Raw genomic sequence first — 24,282 nt, forward strand, 5'->3', positions numbered from 1 at the left:
ATCTTCACAACAGTTCATAATCCTCACTGAAGTCTTCAGTAATATTCTATACCATAATTCGCCATAGGTTACTTTTCACATAAACACATTGTCAGTCTTCATTGAAAACAAACCTGTACGTGTTTGGAGTGTGTGAGGAAACCGGAGCACCCGGGGAAAGCCCACAGTCGTGGAGAGAACGTACAAACTACATACAACAACACCCAGAGTCATGATCACACCCAGGTCTGTGGCTCTGTAAGGCAGCAACTCTCTCACTGCACCACTGTGCTACCCAGGTCCTACGGAGTACAACGTTTACCTGTGTGCTGCTGCAAGTAAGGATCTCATTGTTCCGTTTTGGGATATATGGCAAAAAATCGCTTTTGACTCACAACAATAGACAATAGACAATACGTGCAGGAGTAGGCCATTTGGCCCTTCGGGCCAGCACCGCCATTCACTGTGATCATGGCTGATCATCCACATTCAGATATAAGATTATTAAGGGATTGGACACGCTAGAAGTTGTCCCTCAGATAGATTTAAATCTTACCCTTCTAACCATGAAGCTGTGCCCTCTAGTTTTATACATCTCTACCCTGGGCAAAAGACAGTGAACATTCATCTTATCTATGCCCCTCGAGATTTGATAAATTCCATCAGAAGTTTCCCTCCGTACGTTTGGAAAGGAGATGAAGTCCAGAACAAGGGGTCACAGTTTAACGATAAGGGGGAAATCTTTTAGGACCGAGATGAGGAAAACCTTTTTCACACAGCGAGTGGTGAATCTCTGGAATTCTCTTCCGCAGAAGGTAGTTGAGGCCAGTTCATTGGCTATATTTAAGAGGGAGTTAGATGTGGCCCTTGTGGCTAAAGGGATCAGGGGGTATGGAGAGAAGGCAGGAACAGGATACTGAGTTGGATGATCAGCCATGATCATATTAAATGGCGGTGCAGGCTCGAAGGGCCGAATGGCCTACTCCTGCACCTAATTTCTATGTTTCTATGTTTCTATGAGGAGGAATTTCTTTAGTCAGAGGGTGGTGAATCTGTGGAATTCATTGCCACAGACGGCTGTAGATGCCAAGTTAATGGGTATTTTAAAGGTGGAGATTGACAGATTCTTGATTAGTATGGGTGTCAGGGGCTATGGGGAGGAGGCAGGGTGAGGTTAGGAGGATCAGCCATGATAGAATGGCGGAGTAGACATGATGGACCGAATGGCCAAATTCTGCTCCTAGAACGTATTAGCATGAATGAGGTCTTCCCTTGGCCACCTGCTCTCCAGGCTTCAACCTACGGCAGGGCATGTGGACAACACCAAGCAGCACCGAGCTAGTTGTAGCAAACATGGCCGCTGGCTGCACATGTGATACCTTCACACATCAGCTGGTTGCAACTATGCAAAGCCCAATCAAACCGCAAACCACAAACCACAGAAACATTGACCCTAGACAAAGATTCAAGACAACTGGACTGATTAGGGAGTCTGATCTTCACACTGTAAGGACAGTTTACAGTGTTCCAATCGTCATGCAGTAGAAGGATGGAGGCACTAGAGAGCCTGCAGATGCTGGAATATGGAACAAATAGCAAACTGCTGGAGGAACTCGGCGGGTCATCAGCATCTTTAAGGGGCCTCATTGAAACTTACCAAATAGTGAAAAGCCTGGATAGAGTAAATAGTGGGTGAGTCTAGGACCAAAGCCATAGCCTCAGAATAAAAGGACGTACCTTTAGAAAGGAGATAAGAAGGAATTTATTTAGTGAGCGGGTGGTGAATCTGTAGAATTCATTTACCATAGACGGCTGTGTATTTTTAAGGCAGAGATTAACAGATTATTGATTAGTATAGGTGTAAAGGGTTATGGGGAGGAAGCAGGAGAATGAGGTTAGGAGGCAGCGATAGATCACCCATGATTGAATGCCAAATTAGACGTGATGGGCCGAATGGCCTAATTCTGCTCCTAGAACTTACGAACCTATCTGTGGATGCACAGTGACGTTAGACGTTTTGGGTTGTGACCCTGCATCAGGACTGAAAGTGTAGAGGGAAGTTAGAGGGGGATGAGTGAGGCAGGGTAGGAGATAGGTGGAACCAGATTGATGGGCAACGTTGACAATCCCTCTGGTCTCCACAGATGCTGCTTGACCTGCTGAGTCCCTTCAGGCATTTACTTTTTGATGCAAAAGAATAAGTTGCTTGAATGACATTTATAATCCCAAACCACACTGAATCTGACAAGATTTTAAATGATTTACCGCTTGGAACGTACACAATGTATTACAAGAGCTGGAGGCAATAAAGGTAGCACCCCCTTCTCCACACAGATTCCAATCGGATGACCAAATCCTCAAACTCTCCTGCCAGTGATAGTCACTGTGGCCTATTAGGATTACAGGAGTCACTGCCTCAACAACGCAGCCAGCATCCAGCATCAGAGACCCACACCACCCTGGCCACACACTCGTTTCACTCCAGCCATCAGGAAGAAGATATATGAGCCTAAAAACTGTAAAGTCCAGGTTCAGGAACAGCTTAGAAACATAGAAAATGGGTGCAGGAGGAGGCCATTCGGCCCTTCGAGCCAGTACCGCCATTCATTGCGATCATGGCTGATCGTCCCCTATCAATAACCCGTGCCTGCCTTCTCCCCGTATCCCTTGATTCCACTAGCCCTTAGAGCTCTATCTAACTCTCTCTTAAATCCATCCAGTGACTTGGCCTCCACTTCCCTCTGTGGTAGGGAATTCCATAAATTCACAACTCTCTGGGTGAAAAAGTTTTTTCTCACTCCAGTCTTAAATGACCTCCCCTTTATTCGAAGACTGTGGCCCCTGGTTCTGGACTCGCCCAACATTGGGAATATTTTTCCTGCATCTAGCTTGTCCAGTCCTTTTATAATTTTATATGTTTCTATAAGATCCCCCCTCACCCTTCTAAACTCCAGTGAATACAAGCCTAGTCTTTTCGCCATCCCAGGGATCAATCTCGTGAACATACGCTGCCTCAATCACAAAGATGTCCTTCCTCAAATTAGGAGACCAACACTGTACACAATACTCTAGATGTGGTCTCACCAGAGCCCTATACAACTGCAAAAGAACCTCTTTACTCCTATACTGAAATCCTCTTGTTATGAAATCCTCTTGTTGTAGTGTATCTAGACTTTCAGAAAGCCTTTGATAAGGTCCCGCACGGGAGACAGGTGACTAAAATTAGAGCACATGGTATTGGGGGTAGGTTGTTGACATGGATAGAAAATTGGTTGGCAGACAGGAAGCAAAGAGTAGGAGTGAACGGGTCCTTTTCAGGATGGCAGGCAGTGGCGAGTGGAGTGCCGCAAGGCTCGGTGTTGGGACCGCATCTGTATACCATATATATTAATGATTTGGAAGAGGGAATTAGGAGCAACACTAGCAAGTTTGTGGATGACGCAACGCTGGGTGGCAGTGTGAACTATGAAGGGGATGTTAGGAGGTTGCAGGGTGACCTGGACAGGTTGAGTGAGTGGGCAGATGCAGTATAATGTAGATAAATGTGAGGTTATCCACTTTGGCAGCAAAAACAAGGGGCAGATTATTATCTCAATGTAGTTAGGTTAGGTAAGGGGGAGGTGCAGCGAGACCTGGGCATCCTTGTACACTGGTCACTGAAAGTTGGCATGCAGGTAAAGCAGGCAGTGAAGAAAGCTAATGGAATGCTGGCCTTCTTAACAAGAGGATTTCAGTATAGGAAGGTTTCACAGCAGTCGGGTCACGACCCATGACCCGTACTGTTGCTACGCTACTCCAAATGTATTACACGCGATGAACTGCAGGTAGGCACTTACCATTGTTTCCAGCGTAGCGGGCCCATTAAAACTCGCTGAAATTGTCAATTTTTGCGCTGTAAATAATTATGGAAATCGGGATAAGCGTGTGAGACATTTAGCCTACTTCAGAATTCCAAAAAGTGAGGTGAAATTATGGTAGATAGAAGCGAGAGCTGAAGGGACAACAACGGCCAGAGTGCTTGGCGTTTGCTCACTGCATTTCATCAACTAAGGTGTTTTTTCTCGATTCCTTTGGCATCTAAAAAGTTTCAGAAGTGATAAATCCGGCTGTAATTTTTTTAAAATTGCCCATGGTTCCCAAGTGGATTTTTACATACAAAATGAAAATGCATCTGAAGAAAAATTTACAGCCAGATTTATCACTTCTGAGAATTTTTAGATACCAAAGGAATCAAGAAAAAACACAAATAATGATTTACTTGATGAAATGCAGTGAGCAAACGCGATAATTCCCAATATTTTCAATTCCAATTTCTGCACGGCCAATGTTTACCAAGCACTTTAGCTGTTGTAGTCCCTTCAGTTCTCGCTTCTCTATACCTTCATTTCGCTTCACTTTTGGAATTCTAAAGTTGGGTACATGTCTCTCACACTTACCTCGACTCCCACAATTGTTTTCAGTGCAAAAATTCAACATTTTGGCGGTTTTTAACAGGTAAGAAAGTACGCGTTTTTAGCATTAATAACATATACCGGAAGTGACGGATGTCCTCCAGATGGATTTAGCTGCTCCGTGCGTCAAGTCCTATGACCCAGTGAACTTACGTGCAACCCCCCAATAGGAGTAGAAAGGTTCTTCTGCAGGCCAAATCACTGGATGGATTTAAGAGAGAGTTAGATAGAGCTCTAGGGGCTAGTGGAATCAAGGGATATGGGGAGATGGCAGGCACGGGTTATTGATTGGGGATGATCAGCCATGATCACAATGAATGGCGGTGCTGACTCGAAGGGCCAAATGGCCTCCTCCTGCACCTATTTTCTATGTTTCTACATTTCTATGCATGGACTCGGTGGGCCCAAGAGCCTGTTTCTGTGCTGTATCTCTGAACTAAACTAAACTCATGTAGAAGAGGCCACATTGTGAATATAACACATTAGATCGGAGGAAGTGCAAGGGGATTGCTAGTTCAGCAGGAGGCCAAGGGGAATTCTAGCTGGGAGGAGAGTGGGTGAGAGGTGAAATGCAGGGCATTGTGAAATCCTGTCAACTGTGGTGGAGAAGCCATGAATAAGAAGGAAGGAAGACATCTCCGAGGCACGGTGTGAGAAGTCTGCTCATCAGAGCAGATAGTGACAGAGAAACTGGGGAATAGGATGCAGCCCATTGTGGAAGCAAGAAACAGGGAGACACCTTTTGAAGGTGCCGGAGTAACTCAGCATGTGAAGCAGCATCTATGGAGAGAAGGAATGGGCATCTTGTCTCCATAGATGCTGCCTCACCCACTGAATTACTCCAGCATTTTGTGTCTACCTTCTATTTTACCAGCATCTGCAGTTCTTTCTTACACAAGACACCTATGGAGGTAGCTGTCAGATTGAACGTGTGAGGACGGGACGTCGAAAGATGAGAAGCCGAAGCCAGGATACCGAACGGACGCTGAAAGGATACGAACCTAAACGGACACCACGCGGCAAAGACAAGATGCAGAACGGACATGACGTCTGGGGACCGGATTTGTCCTCGACCTCATCAGTGATTGGTTCAGACCCCCGCGCCCATCTTATCACTGGCCGGGGGGGAGACGGAAGGGTGGGGGAGAGCTTGAGATTGCGTTTGTAAAATGTCATTATAAGTCAGGAGCATTGAACATTTTCAATAACACTGGTTAATTTTTCCAGCTACCCACCAGTGATAAATAACAGGACAAACCATGGCAGTGTGTGCCACCGATGACCAAACAGATCCATGATGAGGGCAGGTGGGTAATACACAGAGGAAAGCAATTATACACCTGTATTAGATTGTCACAAGTAATCACACACACACACGTTATACATTCCATTTAGCAACTCTATTTTCATTCTTTCGACTTTACTTTAGAAATGAAGCACAGAAACAGGCGCTTTGGCCCACCAAGTCCTTACTGTTCAGAGATCACTAGCACTTTCCTACACACACTAGGGACAATTTACAATTTTTCCAATGACGATTAACGTACAAACCTGTAAGTCTTTGGAGTGTGGGAGGAAATTGGAGCACCCGGAGAAACCCCATGCAGTCACAGGGAGAACGTACAAACTCCATACAGACAGCACCGATAGTCAGGATCGAACACAGATCTCTGGCGCTGTGAGGCAGCAACTCTACCACTGCGCCACTGTGCCACTCCATAGCTCACCTATTCCGTTTCTCCAAAGATGCTGCCTGACCAGCTGAGTTATTCCAGCTTTTTGTGTCTATCTTCAGTTTAAACCTGCATCTGCAGTTCATTCCTACAGAAGGTCAGAAGTGTTTGTCCCGAATACGATCTGTGTTGGGTTGGAGGTATTTTTATTGACAGAGAGCATCACTGTGCAGGCCTGTGGGGTAGAGGTGTTGAGGTGTATCATTGTGACGGATGGATTTATGTTGAGGTTAATGAATTGTGCCCTTCGGTGCTCTCAGTCAGACAGCTTTATGGCCGGGGTATTCCAGTAATGACAGCTGTGATTGCAGGGCTGAGAGCAGCGTGATGTGGTGGAGACTCGCACTGCGCTGGGAGGCATAGTCTCCACTCACTCCCCATCACTTTTGTTCTTTATTTCAAAGAGTGGTTTGATGGAATCTGCATTTCAACTATTTTTTCCCCATTCATTTTACCCTCTTCTTCCTGCCCGTCTTGAAGATGCCAGCACAGGATATTTCCAGATATTCCAGCCCAGGAAGTGATGACACAGGATATATTCCGGCACAGGAAGTCATGATCCAGTTGTATTGGACTCTGGATAAGTCTAATTCAGAGTATTGTGTGCTGTTCTGCTCATCCCATTACAGGAAAGAGATGGAGGTCTGGGAATGATGTCTGGATTAGAGGGTTTCAGCTACAGGGAGATGTTGGACAGACTTGGATTGTTTTCTCTAGAATGTCAAAGGTTGAGGGGAGACTTGATAGAAGTTTATTACAACATTATGAGAGGCATCAATAGGATAGACATTCAGAACCCTTTTCCCAGGACAGACATGTCCAACACTAGAGGGCACAGCTATAAGATGAGAGGGGAAAGGTTTAATGGGGATGTGGGAGGCAAGTTTGTTACAGAGTGGTGGGGCCAGGGGTGGTGGTGGAGATATTCAATAATGGCATTGAAGAAGACGTTAGACAGGCACATGGAATAGAGGGATATGGATCATGTACAGTCAGTTTAACCTGGTATCATGTTCATTGTGGGCTGAAGGGCCTGTTCCCGTGCTGTACTGTACTTTGTGTAAGAAGGAACTGCAGATGCTGGTTTAAATGGTGACGTCACCCATTCCTTCTCTCCAGAGATGCTGCCTGCCCCGCTGAGTTACTCCAGCTTTTTGTGTCTATCTTCTGTACTACCTTGTGTCTATGTTCTATCTAATTCATGATGTCCTCGGACGGACACCTTGCACTCTGTTGCCCTGACCTCTGACCCTTTGCCCCTCCCTTATCCCTTGCTCTTTGGTACCCCACCCTGGCAGTCCGCACATCCCTGTACCTCACCCCTTGCTGTGTCCTCTGCTCCCTTCTCTCAGGACCCACATTCTCTAGCATATTGCCTACTATCTTCTTGCTTTTATAGAGCAGTACAGCACAGGAACACCCCCCACGACCCACAACGCTTGTGCCCAACATGATGCCAAGACTAACTCTTACCTGCTTCATCTAATCCATATCCCTCCATTCCCTGCATATCCATGTGGTTGTCTAAAAATCTCTTAAATGCCACTTCAACAGATACCACTGGTAAACAGTATACACCTCAATCACCGCCCCTGCCGGTTCGTTGCAAACACTCACCAACTCTGTGTTGAAAACTTGCCCCACACATCTCATAGCCCCTTACACCTTAAAGTATTTGATATTTCCATTCTAATAAATAGGTTCTGCCTGACTATGCTAATGACAAGATCCTTAACAGCATTGATGTTCAGAGGGATCTTGGAGTCCAAGGACACAGTTCACTGAAGGCGGCAGCATGGAGATACGGTGGTGAAGAAGGCGTTTGGTACGTTTGCCCTCATTGCTAGGATTGAATATAAGAGTCGCCCAATGTCCACTTTGACTGCCTTCCTCACTGTCCGACTAATTGCCCAGCAATCTTGGTGTCATCTACAGAAATACAAAACCAACCCATTTTCACATCCAAGTCATTTTTATATATATATATCACAAACAGCAGTGGTCCCAGCACAGATCCCTGCAGAACTCCACCAGTCACAGATCTCCAGCCTGAATATTATCTTTCTGCCACAATCCTTTGTCTTCTATCAGTAAGCCAGTTCTGAATCCAAACAGCCAAGTTACTATTAGTCGTGTGCATCCTAATCTTCTGGATCAGCCTACCATGACGGACTTCATCAAATGCCTCAATGAAATCCATGTAGACAACATCCGCCACCCTACCCTCATCAATCCCTTCATCACCTCCTCAAAAATCTCGATCAAGTTAGTCGGACATTACTTGCCATTTACAAAACCATGCTGTCTGTCCCTAATTAACTCATTCTCTTCAAAAATGTTTCCAGAAGAATTCTCTCTCCAGTAGCTTCCCCACCACTGACACGAGGCTCACCAGCTTATAATTCCCTGGATTCTCTCTACTTCTTAACTCGAACCTCACCTGTTGAACAGAAACAGGCCCCTCGACCCTCGATGCAATGGGAGACATGTAGAGACTGCATGGATGAACTACAAAAATTGTTCATCCCAGTTTGGCAAAAGAATAAATCAGGGAAGGTAGTGCATCCGTGGATAACAAGGGAAATCAGGGATAGTATCAAAGCGAAGGATGATGCGTACAAATTAGCCAGAAAAAGCAGCATACCAGAGGACTGGGAGAAATTCAGAGACCAGCAGAGGAGGACAAAGGGCTTAATTAGGAAAGGAAAGATAGATTATGAAAGAAAACTGGCAGGGAACATAAAAACTGACTGCAAAAGTTTTTATAGATATGTGAAAAGAAAGAGATTAGTTAAAACAAATGTAGGTCCCTTGCAGTCAGAAACAGGTGAGTTGATCATGGGGAACAAGTATATGGCGGACCAATTGAATAGCTACTTTGGTTCCGTCTTCACTAAGGACAGCACCGCGGAGCCTGGGATCCGAGATCGCCAGTGTCGGGGGTTCGGCCGGCGCGGCCTGTGAACTTTGGTCGTTGCAGTCTTCGGGGGGGAAGCGGCCGCTTCAGTCCTGGCCGCTGATGGATGTTCACCGACGCCGATGATCCAGCTTCGCGGCAGGAGGGCCTGAAGACACCGGGTTGGCTGAGGAGGCCAGATATAGGCCCCGACCTCGGGTGGACTATGAGGGGGAGAACTGGATATTTTTGGTGCCTTCCCTCACAGTGAATTCTGCTGTGGGGGGACGTTTCATGTTGATTTCTATAGTGTACTGTTTCTGTGTCTTTTTTCTTTTTCTCTTTTTTCTCTTTTTTTGATTTGTATGGATTTATTGCATTGATCTGTTCAATTAATTTAATCAATCTCTGTAAAGCACTTTGGTTCAAATACTGGTTTTGTTGAAAAGTGCTATATAAATAAATATTATTATTATTATTATTATTAAGGAAGACATAAATAATCTGCCGGAAATAGCAGGGGACCGCGGGTCAAAGGAGTTGGAGGAATTGAGTGACATCCAGGTTAGCCGGGAGTGGTGTTTGGTAAATTGAATGGATTAAAGGCCGATAAATCCCCAGGGCCAGATAGGCTGCATCCCAGAGTACTTAAGGAAGTAGCTCCAGAAATAGTGGATGCATTAGTAATAATCTTTCAAAACTCTTTAGATTCTGGAGTAGTTCCTGAGGATTGGCGGGTAGCAAACGTAACCCCACTTTCTAAGAAGGGAAGGAGAGAGAAAACAGGGAATTACAGACCAGTTAATCTAACATCGGTAGTGGGGAAACTGCTAGAGTCAGTTATTAAAGATGGGATAGCAGCACATTTGGAAAGTGGTGAAATCATTGGACAAAGTCAGCATGGATTTACAAAAGGTAAATCATGTCTGACGAATCTTATAGAATTTTTCGAGGATGTAACTAGTAGCGTGGATAGGGGAGAACCAGTGGATGTGGTGTAACTGGACTTCCAGAAGGCTTTCGACAAGGTCCCACATAAGAGATTAGTATACTAACTTAAAGCACACGGCATTGGGGGTTCAGTATTGATGTGGATAGAGAAACATAGAAACATAGAAACATAGAAATTAGGTGCAGGAGTAGGCCATTCGGCCCTTCGAGCCTGCACCGCCATTTAATATGATCATGGCTGATCATCCACCTCAGTATCCTGTACCTGCCTTCTCTCCATACCCCCTGATCCCTTTAGCCACAAGGGCCACATCTAACTCCCTCTTAAATATAGCCAATGAACTGGCCTCAACTACCTTCTGCGGCAGAGAATTCCACAGATTCACCAGTCTCTGTGTGAAAAAAGTTTTCCTCATCTCGGTCCTAAAAGATTTCCCCCTTATCCTTAAACTGTGACCCTTTGTTCAGGAACTGGCTGGCAAACAGGAAGCAAAGAGTAGGAGTAAACGGGTCCTTTTCACAATGGCGGGCAGTGACGAGTGGGGTACCGCAAGGCTCAGTGCTGGGACCCCAGCTATTTACAATATATATTAATGATCTGGATGAGGGAATTGAAGGCAATATATCCAAGTTTGCGGATGACACTAAGCCGGAGGGCAGTGTTAGCTGTGAGGAGGATGCTAGGAGACTGCAAGGTGACTTGGATAGGCTGGGTGAGTGGGCAAATGTTTGGCAGATGCAGTATAATGTGGATAAATGTGAGGTTATCCATTTTGGTGGCAAAAACAGGAAAGCAGACTATTATCTAAATGGTGGCCGACTAGGAAAAGGGGAGATGCAGCGAGACCTGGGTGTCATGGTACACCAGTCATTGAAAGTAGGCATGCAGATGCAGCAGGCAGTGAAGAAAGCGAATGGTATGTTAGCTTGCGTAGCAAAAGGATTTGAGTATAGGAGCAGGGAGGTTCTACTGCAGTTGTGCAGGGTCTTGGTGAGACCACACCTGGAGTATTGCGTACAGTTTTGGTCTCCAAAATCTGAGGAAGGACATTATTGCCATAGAGGGAGTGCAGAGAAGGTTCACCAGACTGATTCCTGGGATGTCAGGACTGTCTTATGAAGAAAGACTGGATAGACTTGGTTTATACTCTCTAGAATTTAGGAGATTGAGAGGGGATCTTATAGAAACTTACAAAATTCTTAAGGGGTTGGACAGGCTAGATGCAGGAAGATTGTTCCCGATGTTGGGGAAGTCCAGGACAAGGGGTCACAGCTTAAGGATAAAGGGGAAATCCTTTAAAACCGAGATGAGAAAAACGTTTTTCACACAGAGAGTGGTGAATCTCTGGAACTCTCTGCCACAGAGGGTAGTTGAGGCCAGTTCATTGCCTATATTTAAGAGGGAGTTAGATGTGTCCCTTGTGGCTAAGGGGATCAGAGGGTATGGAGAGAAGGCAGGTACGGGATACTGAGTTGAATGATCAGCCATGATCATATTGACTGGCGGTGCAGGCTCGAAGGGCCGAATGGCCTACTCCTGCACCTAATTTTCTATGTTTCTATGACCCCAACTTGCCCACACCAACCAACATGCCCCATCTACACTTGTCCCACCTGGCCATTTTTGCCCCATATCCCTCTACACATTTCCTATTCATGTACCTGTCCAAATGTCTCTTAAACGGTATGATTGTACCTGCCTCAACTGCCTCCTCCGGCAGCTCATTCCATACACCCATCACTCTTTATGTCAAAATGTTACCCCTCAGGTTCCTATTAAATCTATCCCCCCTCACCTTAATGCTATATCTTCTAGTTCTCAATTCCCCTGATCTGGACAAAAGACTGTGTGTTTACCTGATCTATTCCTCTCATGGTCTTGCACACCTTTACTAGATCACCCCTCATACTCCTGCGCGTCAAGGAATAACGTCCTAGCTTGCTCAACCTCTCCATATAACTCAGACCCTCAAGTCCTGGCAACATCCTCATAAATCTTCTCTGCACCCTTTCCAGCTTGACAACATTTTTGCCAGGTGCCCAAACCTAAACACAATACTGGAAATGTGGCCTCATCAAAGTCTTATATAACTCCAACATGACCTCCCAACTTCTATACTCAATATTCTGACTGATGAAGGCCAATGCTGAAATGCCTTTTTGACCACCCTATCTACCTGTGATGGTACTCTCAAGGAGCTAGGTACCTGAACTCCCAGATCCCTCTGCTGTGCCATTCACTGTGTCGGTCATCCCCATGTTAGACTTTTCCAAAATTAAACACCTCTCATTTCTCTATTAAATTCCATCAACCATTCCTCAGCCCACCTGGCCAACTGATCAAGATCCTGCTGCAATTTTTCACAACCATTTTCACTGTCTGGAAAACCACCCACTTTTGTATTATCTGCAAACTTGCCATGTGTGTTCTCATCCAAATCATTGGTATAGATGACAAACAGTAATGGACCCAGCACTGTACCATGAGGCACACCACTAGTCTCAGGCCTGGGACAATTCTGGGCATCCTAGCACGAGTGCCCTGTGTTACAGACGGACTGAGGAGGAACGCAAGCACTATGTTTTGAGCATCCACCAAGACACCTGTTGCACCTGTGTTTATGAAGGAACTGCAGATGCTGGAAAATTGAAAATACACTAAAATGCTGGAGAAACTCAGCGGGATGCTGCTGCACCCACTGAGTTTCTCCAGCATTTTTGTGTCCCCACCTGCACCAAAGGCAACTTTCACATCGACCTGTCCTCTGCCACGTTAAGGTTTAAGGTTAAGGGAAGAAAGTAATTTGCTTTCTCTCATGGACTTTTCTTTTGGCATTTGAAACCCACATGAACATTTCAGCACCTAATAAAGCATTGCCGATATAATTTGCTGAAGTTCATGTAACGACTGCTGCGAATTAAGGAATTTGCTTCAGTTGCTTGCGTTTGTTTGATTACTCCATGAAATGGTCAGGGAATCCGTTTCCCAGATGTGAGGTGGAAAACTGGTCTGGAAGCTGAATAGTCAAAGGGAGTCCCTGTGATGTTTCTGTTTCTCCACCTCCACATCTCACCCTGGGACCTCTCTAGGACGGTTAGTTGCAGCTCCCCTGGATGATTGGCTGTCTGCAGGTCGCCTCCAACACAGAAAAGCAACATTCACTATCAACAAGCTCTGATGCAGTTGTGAATGCTAATGGCATCAAGCACAAAGGCTGGAATGTGAGGGGGCCTGTTTGTGCGTGGCTGAGGTATTTGTTGAAGTGCTAAGTGTTTTTGGGCAATGTTGTGTGCTCTGAGGTGAGGTGTCAGCATTGGCAAAAGGAACCATTCTCTATTTTTAACAATCAGTTTTAACTGCTGGATCAGGAATGGAAGAATTAGATCTGTAGTTCAGTTCTGCTACATCAGCAGTCGACTGGTTTACAGCCACACTGCACTGTGCAAGAGCTGGAGTGGGTTAAAACCCGATTCATTATTTTATATCAGGAATAAAATAAATTAAAACCTGAATAGAACAACTAGATTCAGATTAAAGTCGGCTAAATCCCAAACATAACTGGAGATCAGGAACAGAATGCACAAAGATATAGAGGGCACGGTGGCGCAGCAGGAGAGCTGCTGCCTTACAGCGGCAGAGACCCGGGTTCGATCCTGACTACAGGTGCTGTCTGCACGGAGTTTGTACGTTCTCCCTGCAAATGCGCAGGTTTTCTCCGGGTGCTCCAGTTTCCTACCACACTCCAAAGATGGTGTAGGTTAATTGACTTGGTATAAGTGTAAATTGTCCCTATCGCATGTGGGATAGTGCTAAGTGTGTTGGGATCACTGGTTAGCACAGACTTGGTGGGCTGAAGGGCCTGTTTGCAGTCTGTTTCTCTAAACTAAACTAAACTAAATAAGGATAAAGTTTTTCAGAGCACAGTTAAGACTTGGAAACCCAGACCAGCCCCTGCTCTGCGAGCAGCCCCCTCCTCAACATTGTGAACTCACCCAACATCCTTGTCCTCTCCCTAATCGTTGTTGGCACAACAATCAATTGTGAATGTCGAGTCCCAGCATCCCCCGTCACATTGTCCAATTGTGGCCAAACTGCCAAGTTAAAATTCCAATGTCTCCACATGTGGGAGATATATAAACCAAACCAAACATGGGAACAACATTTATTGGGATGGATTATGTGTGTTCTGGCTGTAGTAGGGGGAATAGATTGAGTGCCAAATGGACCTTTACACAGAAACATTCGAAACACGCAGAATGTGTCAGTCACTCCACTTGATACATTCAGGAACTGGGGAAGTGCGTGTCTAAGTGCGGAGATAGGTGACTTGGGGAATAAAGACATCCACAAAGTCCTGTTAGAAGCATCTGCAGACGCCATCCGTGAATAGAAGGTGTGCATTATTTATTGTTTCTGAACAGGAAGACTATTGGCCATTGATGTTCTCATCCCTAACCCTTCACCTCTCACCCTTCACCCATCACAAAAGACCCCTAACCCCTCATCCTTCACCTCTCACCCTTCACCCTCAGACCCTTCACCCCTCACGTCAGAACCCTCACCTCTCACCCCTCACCCTCACAAAAGACCCCTAACCCCTCATCCTTCACCTCTCACCCTTCACCCCAAACCTCCCACCCTTCAACCCTCATCCCTCACCTCACCCCAGACCCCTCACCCTTCATCCTCAGGCCCCTCACCCTGACCCTCACCCCTCGGTGCTCACCCCTCACCCCAGAACCCTCACCTCTCACCTTCATTCCAGAACCCTCACCCCTCATCCTTCACCCCTCACCCCTGACCTCTCACCCTCCGCTTGTGTAGGTTCAGTTGATCGATCCATGAAATATAAAAACTGGAGCCTTGTTCTCAACATAATATCAAGTACCAGAACAGATGTTGTCCTTGGTTAATGTGCAATGCCCGTTCATGAATAGTATTGTGGTAATACAGTCCAGGCAGGGATTGGGCAGGCAGTGGCTTATCCCATGTGAATGTCCGTCCCGCAGGCTCATAAAGCCTGATGTCCTGATCAACAATACATTGCTTTGCTGGGTACTGTAGCCCTGTCTGCTTCATTTAGTTTTGTTTAGTTTAGAGATACAGTGCAGAAACAGACTCTTCGACCCATCGAGTCCGACTGACCAGCGATTCCCGCACACTAACACTACCCTATACAAACTCGGGACCTTTTATAATTATACAAAGCCAATTAACCGATAGACCACCCCTCACATCTTTGGAGTGTGGGAGGAAACTGGAGATCCTGGAGAAAACCCACGCAGGTCACGGGGAGAATGTACAAACTCAGTAAAGACAGCGCCCGTAGTCAGGATTGAACCCAAGTCCCTGGCGCCGTTAGGCAGCAACTCTACCGCTGCGCCATTGTGCCGCCGTTGTAGAACATTGCTGGGTACTGTAGCCCTGTCTGCTATTATAGAACCTCATGCCAACACAAGTCAGTGTCTTGAAGACAGAGTGGGGAACGGAGTTTAAATGAATGGAAAAAGATTCTCTGATAAAATGTAAATAGAATCTTAATTTTAAGGGTAAGTTTCTCTGAATTCCATCCTCCATGAGAGATCTAAATTGTGCCCAGCTCACTGCGAGATTCACGGCCCAGTGTGTGATGCATGCACCAGAGTAATAGAATTCATGTCACTTTGTTGTTGTACGTTGACATCCTGCAATATCAGTGTAGTATACGGCCCACCTGCCTGACAGGACATGCTCACACCTCTGAGGCACACGCTGATCTCAAATGTGGCTGGAACTTGTTAAAAGGCAATCAATGCCACTCTATATGTGCCTTAGTGGCGCAGCAGTAACGTACACATCACCTGTCCATGGTGCCTGCAACAGGGGCAACATAGTGTGCCATGCCACCTTGTGGGGGTGGCTGGGGGCATCTTGATATACTGTAGATTTATATTGTTTGTCAACCTGCTACAAATCCCGATCTTAGTGCGCAGACCCTCCCCAACATCTCTTTATGTGGGAACGGTCACACAGCAGCTGATAAATAAAGTCTCTGTCCAACATTCAGGCCATTTCTATGCACTGCCATGGTCAAATAAACAAGTACATGAAAATGAGCAAAAAAGGTTTTCATAGACACAACTGTAGATGCTGGTTCACAAAGTCACAAAGTGCTGGAGTAACTCAGCGGGTCAGGTAGGAAACGTTTATTATATTGGCAGGAAATTCTACTCATAGACATGATGTTTTATTATCTAGGGGGCCCTTATGTACTTGTATTAAAATAGTAGCAGCAGGATGTGTCGAGTACTAAACCCCAGCAGAACTGATCGGAATCTACACCATCCTGTTACGACTTCACATGGAATGAACATTATGTTGTTCAATCTTCAACAAGTGGCAGTAAAGCTTTAGACTCGGGCCCCTTGAACACATCAATATTCATTTACACTCATTTCCCATCAACTTTGTCAGGCGACAGTTCTCCGATCCTGCATCAGAGAAAGCAACTAACGGTTACTGCAGGGGGGGGGGGGGGGGGGGGGGGAGGAGGGGAGGAGGGGAGGGAGGAGAGAGAGAGAGAGAGAGAGAGAGAGAGAGAGAGAGAGAGAGAGAGAGAGAGAGAGAGAGAGAGAGAGAGAGAGAGTAGAGAGAGAGAGAGAGAGAGAGAGAGAGAGAGAGAGAGAGAGAGAGAGAGAGAGAGAGAGAGAGAGAGAGAGAGAGAGAGAGAGAGAGAGAGAGAGAGAGAGAGAGAGAGAGAGAGAGAGAGAGAGAGAGAGAGAGAGAGAGAGAGAGAGAGAGAGAGAGAGAGAGAGAGAGAGAGAGAGAGAGAGAGAGAGAGAGAGAGAGAGAGAGAGAGGAGAGAGAGAGAGAGAGAGAGAGAGAGAGAGAGAGAGAGAGAGAGAGAAGAGAGAGAGAGAGAGAGAGAGAGAGAGAGAGAGAGAGAGAGAGAGAGAGAGAGAGAGAGAGAGAGAGAGAGAGAGAGAGAGAGAGAGAGAGAGAGAGAGAGAGAGAGAGAGAGAGAGAGAGAGAGAGAGAGAGAGAGAGAGAGAGAGAGAGAGAGAGAGAGAGAGAGAGAGAGAGAGAGGAGAGAGAGAGAGAGAGAGAGAGAGAGAGAGAGAGAGAGAGAGAGAGAGAGAAGAGAGAGAGAGAGAGTAGAGAGAGAGAGATAGAGGAGAGAGAGAGAGAGAGAGAGAGAGAGAGAGAGAGAAGAGAGAGAGAGAGAAGAGAGAGAGAGAGAGAGAGAGAGAGAGAGAGAGAGAGAGAGAGAGAGAGAGAGAGAGAGAGAGAGGAGAGAGAGAGAGAGAGAGAGAGAGAGAGAGAGAGAGAGAGAGAGAGAGAGGAGAGAGAGAGAGAGAGAGAGAGAGAGAGAGAGAGAGAGAGAGAGAGAGGAGAGAGAGAGAGAGAGAGAGAGAGAGAGAGAGAGAGAGAGCGAGAGAGAGAGAGGAGAGAGAGAGGAGAGAGAGAGGAGAGAGAGAGAGAGAGAGAGAGAGAGAGAGAGAGAGAGAGAGATTTGACTGGCTGCAATCTACTACAAGGGACCAGTATGTGAGTACCAGGATCGGTCCCAGCGGGGTTTTAGTTACAATAATCGCTTTCTCGGCTTTTTGGCTAAGATCAAGTGTAGTATCTGTTCTTATCAGTTTTAATATCTGATACACCCCTTATCTACGGACCATATATATTAAATAAAAACTATAGTAGCTGTTATCATCAGTTTTAATGTCTTATATGTCCCTTAGCTAAGGACCATATAAGTAGGAGTGCCCAGAATTGAGGGCATTAGAGTGAGGTTGACCGGCTGCAACGACCACTAGGGACCAGTACCGTCAGTACGGGGGTCGGTCCCAGGGGTCTAAGATAAAGGAGCAGCCAGGAGTGCTGAGAGCGTTGAAGCCAGGTTAAAGGAATAGATGGAAGCAGCTGTGCCAGTTATCCCCCTCACCGGCCATATCCACTTCACGGAAGGAAGGACAAAACTGGAGAAGGAGGACCATGGAACAGCGGGCAACCAGCAGCAGCCAGCGGCACTTGGATCAACCGTAGTGGGATCAGCTGTGCCCGATGTCGGCCCCGCACCGGCCAGATCCATGTGACCGAGCGGTAGGCTAGACACAAATTAAACAAGGTAGTGGACTCAGAAGGGTCCGACTTTGCATAAAACCACCGGCAACCAGCGCCCGAGAGGGCTGGAGCGGGAAGAAGCGGTGTGTGGAGCCTTGCTCCAACGTGATAAACCCACAGCAGTGCCTCTTTGAGGGCTGCACAATGCTTCTACCCCATCAGAGGGGAGCACTGTGGGTCAGTTCTGGGTTGACTTGCAAGAGGGGTCCGCAGAACAAAAGACAAGTGGGCAGCAGTTAAGCCCCACAGGGGTACCCCGTGTGGGACCCTAGAGATCTCTAACTCTATAAAAAAGAGTAGGCAGGACCCTGATGGGCCAGAGCCTGGTAATACAGCGTCCCATGATCCTAACACAGCAGGGTCTCTGCTGGACATGGTGGCTGATTACTTTAGCCAAGTCAAACATGGGTAGACTTGGATCCAGGATGGCAATAGTATTACTATATGTCTGGCCACATACGCCAACAAGGGAAAAAATTTACAAACACTGGCCAGACATCTGCCACCTGGCAACGGTGAGGCATTACAGGTGCCCAGTGTAAACCAATGCATTTGGCAGCATATGGACGAACATCAGGAACCAGGACCTCAAGATCCCGAGAACCTTCAAGGGATTGACGGAAGGCATCATAGCATACACCCGCACCCTGGACTAAACGTAGGTAACCAAAGACCATCAAGACGCACTAGATCTGTTTAATGATATGCAATATGACCTGAACTACAAGTGGAAGGCGGCCATTCAGCCAGCACTAGGACCCCAAAAATGCTACCATTTGCAAACAAAGAACCGTGTGTGGACTAAGCCAAGACACTGGGGCTCATTAAGGCCAGCGCAAGGGCCTATTTTGGAGCATGATACCAGCCACAGGCAAGGCCATAAAAAATGTGGCTCATACCAGTAGCAGTGTCAGAAATCAATATAACCTGCAGGATCCGTTTTAGGGTATGGCCAGGGCGGCCACCCTGGAAGATGCGGAAGCCTAAACCTCCCACACAACCCCGAACAAGAAATATTAAACCAGAACCTTATTTTCTTCTGTTAAAATAGGGACCTACGAGGGTAGGGGAGGTTGCAACACTACAGTTATGTATGGTATATAATCACTACAGATTCATATAATCTCAGCAGTATTCAGGGTTATCTGATAGGGTTTTTCTCATCCCAATAACCACAGTACATCATACACCAGAAGGGCATTTTGTCCTTACATAAACCAAACAATCTAAAACCCACATGGTGCTACAAGATTTGTACACGAAAGATTGGATTGAACATATTTATTAAAATAAAATAGAGTAGGGTTGCAGGATTATCATTGATTTAACCCTAAACACATTTGTTCTAGATATTCATTTTAAGATGGATGCTCTTATTATTGATAAAGACTTGGTGTCAGTTGCGGGTTTCTATATGGCAGGCATTGACTCAATAGAGGAACTTTGGCAATATAGAGCTTACAAAAGGGGCAATCATTAGCCCCAATATTATGTACTAAAATTCGTAAACCAGCTTGGCATTGTTATGTAAATAAGCCATAGGGTGAGGTTTTCCCCCGTTCGGACCCATCAATGGGGTACTAGGGTAAATTCAACCACACTCGGCATCTGGAATTTTCAGAGTACCCGACTGACCTTCTCAATCATGGTTTTCAGTCTTACAGGGGATGGTGTTAGAACCATGTTCCCTATGAACATTGCCAAAAAATTGTTGATTTATCCAGTGACTGGAGACTCCATGCCATAACTCTATGGATTTATTGATTTGTAGAGTCTAACAGACCCACTATACTGTCAGACAGGACGATGAATCTCATCTCATCTGCACTAAGACTGTCAACACGGAAGCAGTACCTTGGACACATCAAGAAATGGGGCATATACTGCTTGGACAACAATCTCGGCCACAAACATTCTGGCCGTATTGGGATTTTAACAAGCCTCCATTAGGATAATCGATGGAGCTACAGTGCCATTAATAGTGCCACAAGTGCACTCTCCAATTACCTATCACAAGGATCGGAACGGCACGCGGTGGGAGCGCACCCCTGGTAAGCAAACCAGGTACTCCGAAATCTGGGACGTGGGTGTCGTTTTCTCAACATGCTGAGGAGCTTGTAGCTCATAACAGCGTTGTCACCTCAGTAACAGACCAGGAAGATGGTTATGCTCATGGTGTTATTTACCGCACAACAAGTCCAGCCATTAAGCAAACAGAGCCTGGACTCCCTGATCATCTCACCGAGAAACTGGTGTTGTCATACAGGATTTAATAAAAGAAAACAGATCGGGTTCCTCGGGTCTAGGGTTTGATTTTATGGTACACCCATATGGCAAACGACTGTGTATAACAAGACACATCTAACAATACATAGCATATACTCGGAACATTCGAGGTCAGAGTATGGAGTTGTTTATCTCTTACAAGAAACTGCATGATAGGGTCACGACTCAAACTATATCAAGGTGGCTCAAAATGGCAGGAATAGACACTGATGTTCCAACTCTCATTCCACCAGGACTGCAGCAACATCCGCAGCAAGATTGTACAGGTACCCACAGACCAAATCCCCAGAATGGCAGGAGGGTCATTTTAAAAAAGGGTTTTTCCACAGGTTGTATAATAAACCAGTTTATTTGGAGCCATCATTGTATTAAGAAAACATTTTAGGTTCAACAAAATAATTTGCCCGATAGGTTACAGGGTTATGATTCTCAAAATTTTAAAAAGTGTTATATTTTTTCGTTATACCACACAACTCTTTGTATAATTGTGTTTTTAAAACTACTAATGATCTGCTCTCTCCCAATACCCAAGGCAGTTTGTGAAGCATGGACTCGTTCCACGGCATGAGGTCACAGAGCTTTGAAATCTTCACGAAGTCACTCACGTGACTCCGAAGTAAAATAGTAAGATTAAACGAGAACTTACCAGTTTGAAGTTTGATCTGTATTTTATGAGGAGTTACGATGAGGGATTTCGTGCCCTCCGCTCCCACCCTCGTATGATCATATCAAAAACTGGTATCTCTTTGATAATCTTACTATGTTAGATCATTATAGGTTCCTGTGACCTCACACCGCTGCTTTGAAGTATGACACGCATGCGTGGAAGCGGGGTTCTTCACGAAATCCCTCATCGTAACTCCTCATAAAATACAGATCAAACTTCAAACTGGTAAGTTCTCGTTTAATCTTACTATTCTACAACATCCAAATTCCAATTAAAATCTGGATTAAAATATTTGACTGTGTAATCCAGCCTATTGCGCTTTATGGTAGTGAAGTATGGGGTCCGCTCAGTCACCATAGTTATAGTAAATGGGAAAAACATACAATGGAGGCCCTGTACACGGAATTTTGTCGGAACATCCTCCGTATACAAAGGAAAACACCAACAAAAGCATGTAGGGCGGAATTAGGCAGATACCCACTGATAATAAATATCCAGAAAAGAGCACTGAATTTTTGGAATCACCTTAAATCTAGCCCCCCCAGATACCCTCCAGTTTAAAGCCCTTAAAACACAAGAGGGGAGCCCAGAAAAGAGTTCCCTGTGTCAGTTGGTACTGAGACTAACTACCCCTATTCAGTTAAACCCTATCCAGTTAAACCCTAACCGGCCCCAGATCAATACTGACCCCCAATCACTAGTTAGAGTGAACCAAATGATCAAACAATATAAAGAAACATACTTGGAACATTGGGATAAAGAAACCAAAAGCCAAAGCAGATTAGAATGTTACCGTTCCCTAAAAATAGATTATAAATTGGCAGACTATCTCTCAACTGTTAGAGATATAAAGCAGAGACAGACCCTCACCAAATACAGGTTAAGTGACCACTATTTGGCAGTTGAAAAAGGAAGACAGAAGAGATTCTGGCAACCAAGAGAAAACAGAATATGCGGCCACTTGTTTGACAGGTGAGGTTGAAACAGAGGTGCACTTCCTCCTAAAATGCAAAAAAAATTGACAAAACAAGGAAAGCACACTTTGACAAACTCAGTGTGGCAACCCCTGACTTTAAAGAACTAGATGATACATCAAAACTAAGAATAATCCTTGGCGAAGGAAATACGGCACATCTTGGTGCACAATACGTAACAGCATGCCATAACCTGACAGACGGTGAATGACCAACATGCACATATGTACACACACAATAATCAACATTAACTAACACTAAGAAATGAATAGTGAATTGCTAAACTTGCTATTGTGTTGTACTGCTTACAGCTGGAAGAACATGTAGCAATCAATAAAGGGCTATAGGCCTATTGCAAGTTTATGTACAGGGTCATATCTATCCATGCACTGTATACTTGTATTTATACTTATGCATTTCAAATATGTATGTCATGTTTTATACTTTGGCAACATAACAATGTTTTTTTTATCATGCCAATAAAGTTTTTAAATTGAAAAATTGAAAAATTGAATTGAGAGAGGTCTGTCCCCTCTTCTGGGTCTACGTCCGCGCTCGTGTGTCCCTGGAGAGGGAACACACTGTGTCTACGGGGACATGATTAAGAAATAACGTTTAGTGCAAGTTAAAGCCAACAAAGTCTGATCAAGGATAGTCTGAAGTTCACCAATGAGGTAGATAGTAGTTCAGCACTGCTCTCTGGTTGTTGCAGGATGGTTCAGTTGCCTGATAACAGCTGGGAAGAAACTGTCCCTGAATCTGGAGGTGTGTGTTTTCACACTTCTATACCTTTTGCCTGATGGGAGAGGGGAGAAGAGGGAGTGGCCAGGGTGACAAGGAGTTATGGACTTGGACCCCAAGATCCTCAGCCCATTAATTCTGTTAAGGGTCAGAACATTAATAGTATACATTTGTTTACATTTGTCCACCCAAAGTGTAACACCCCTACACTTGCTCAGATTAAACTCCATCTGCCATTTCTCTGCCCATTTCTGTAGCTGATCTATCTCCTGCTGTATTCTTTGACATCCACGATCAGCAGTTCATTCTCACAGATCGCGACCCCAGCAATCTTGATGTCATCTACAAATCTACTGACCAACCTGTCTGCCTCTACGTCCAGGTCTTTTATATCCATCACAAACAGCAGAGGTCCCAGAACAGATCCGTGCGGAACTCCGCTGGTTACAGACGTCCAGCCTGAATATTGTCCATCCGTCATTAGACTATTATTGACCATTTATTGACGGTTATGCCTCGATTTTCATCTCTGACCCTCAGCAGCATAGGATGAGCTACAGGTACAGGTTCGGTGAAGTCTTCTTAAAAGTGATGTTCGCTGCTCAGTGCAGTCTCCTATCATATATGACAATAGACAATAGGTGCAGGAGTAGGCCATTCGGCCCTTCAAGCCAGCACCTGTACACCTGGAACACCTGTATAAATGCAAGAGCAATTTTTATCAGCTCAATTTTCAATGCCACTCCTGGGTGGCTGGGTTTGATGCTGACCTCCGGTGCAGTGTGAGCAGTGTTTGTACTGTGATCGTGTAGGTTTCCCCAAGAGGCCAAAGATGTGCTCGTTGGGAGGTGACATGGTGACTAAGTTATCCCCAGGTGTTGCAGGATCGTAGCAGGTAATGGCCATGTGCAGGTGAACAGCAATGGTGGGATTGCTTTGAGGTCCTGCAAAGGCTTGATAGCACAAATTACCTTCCATATAATGCATAAATGTGGACAAAATGAACGTGACAAAGTACTCAGTTGCTCCCTCCCCCCACTCCTGCGCTCCAAGAAATAGTCCCAGCCTACTTAACCTCTCCCGATAGCTCAGACCTTTGAGTCCTGACAACATCTCCCTAATTCTTCTCTTTACCCTTTCCAGCTTGACAATATCTTTCCTGTAACTCGGGGCCCAGAACTGAACACAATATTCTAAATGCGGTCTTACCAATGTCTACAATAATGGCAACATGGCCACCCAACTGTGATATCACCAAATATTTCAAAGACAAACAATCCACCACATCAGTAGTTCTGGGATCCAACAAGACTATTACCTTAAGTTTCCATCTGGATAAAAATGATGGTCATATGCTGTTGTTTTTAACTCAGACTCGTCTAAGTGGGACCCGTTGGGCCCCAGTCACACGGGAGGCCTGGTCCTCCAACGCAACCCATTCTCCAATGCAATCTTCCACCACTCACCTATTCCCCCAACGCAATGGCGGGAGTGTTCTGT

The 24,282-nt window shown here is 45.5% G+C and overlaps 1 protein-coding gene and 1 pseudogene across 1 annotated transcript in view; one reads left to right on the forward strand and one right to left on the reverse strand.

Annotated features, from left to right (window-relative positions):
• LOC129711769 (multiple epidermal growth factor-like domains protein 6) overlaps positions 1–24,282 on the reverse strand; it is a 552,574-nt gene that overhangs the window by 465,086 nt on the left and 63,206 nt on the right. The window lies entirely within an intron of this gene.
• LOC129711782 (U2 spliceosomal RNA) lies at positions 17,581–17,690 on the forward strand (annotated as a pseudogene).

This window comes from Leucoraja erinacea, chromosome 30, assembly GCF_028641065.1.
Source record: "Leucoraja erinacea ecotype New England chromosome 30, Leri_hhj_1, whole genome shotgun sequence".
NCBI classification, from domain to species: domain Eukaryota; kingdom Metazoa; phylum Chordata; class Chondrichthyes; order Rajiformes; family Rajidae; genus Leucoraja; species Leucoraja erinaceus.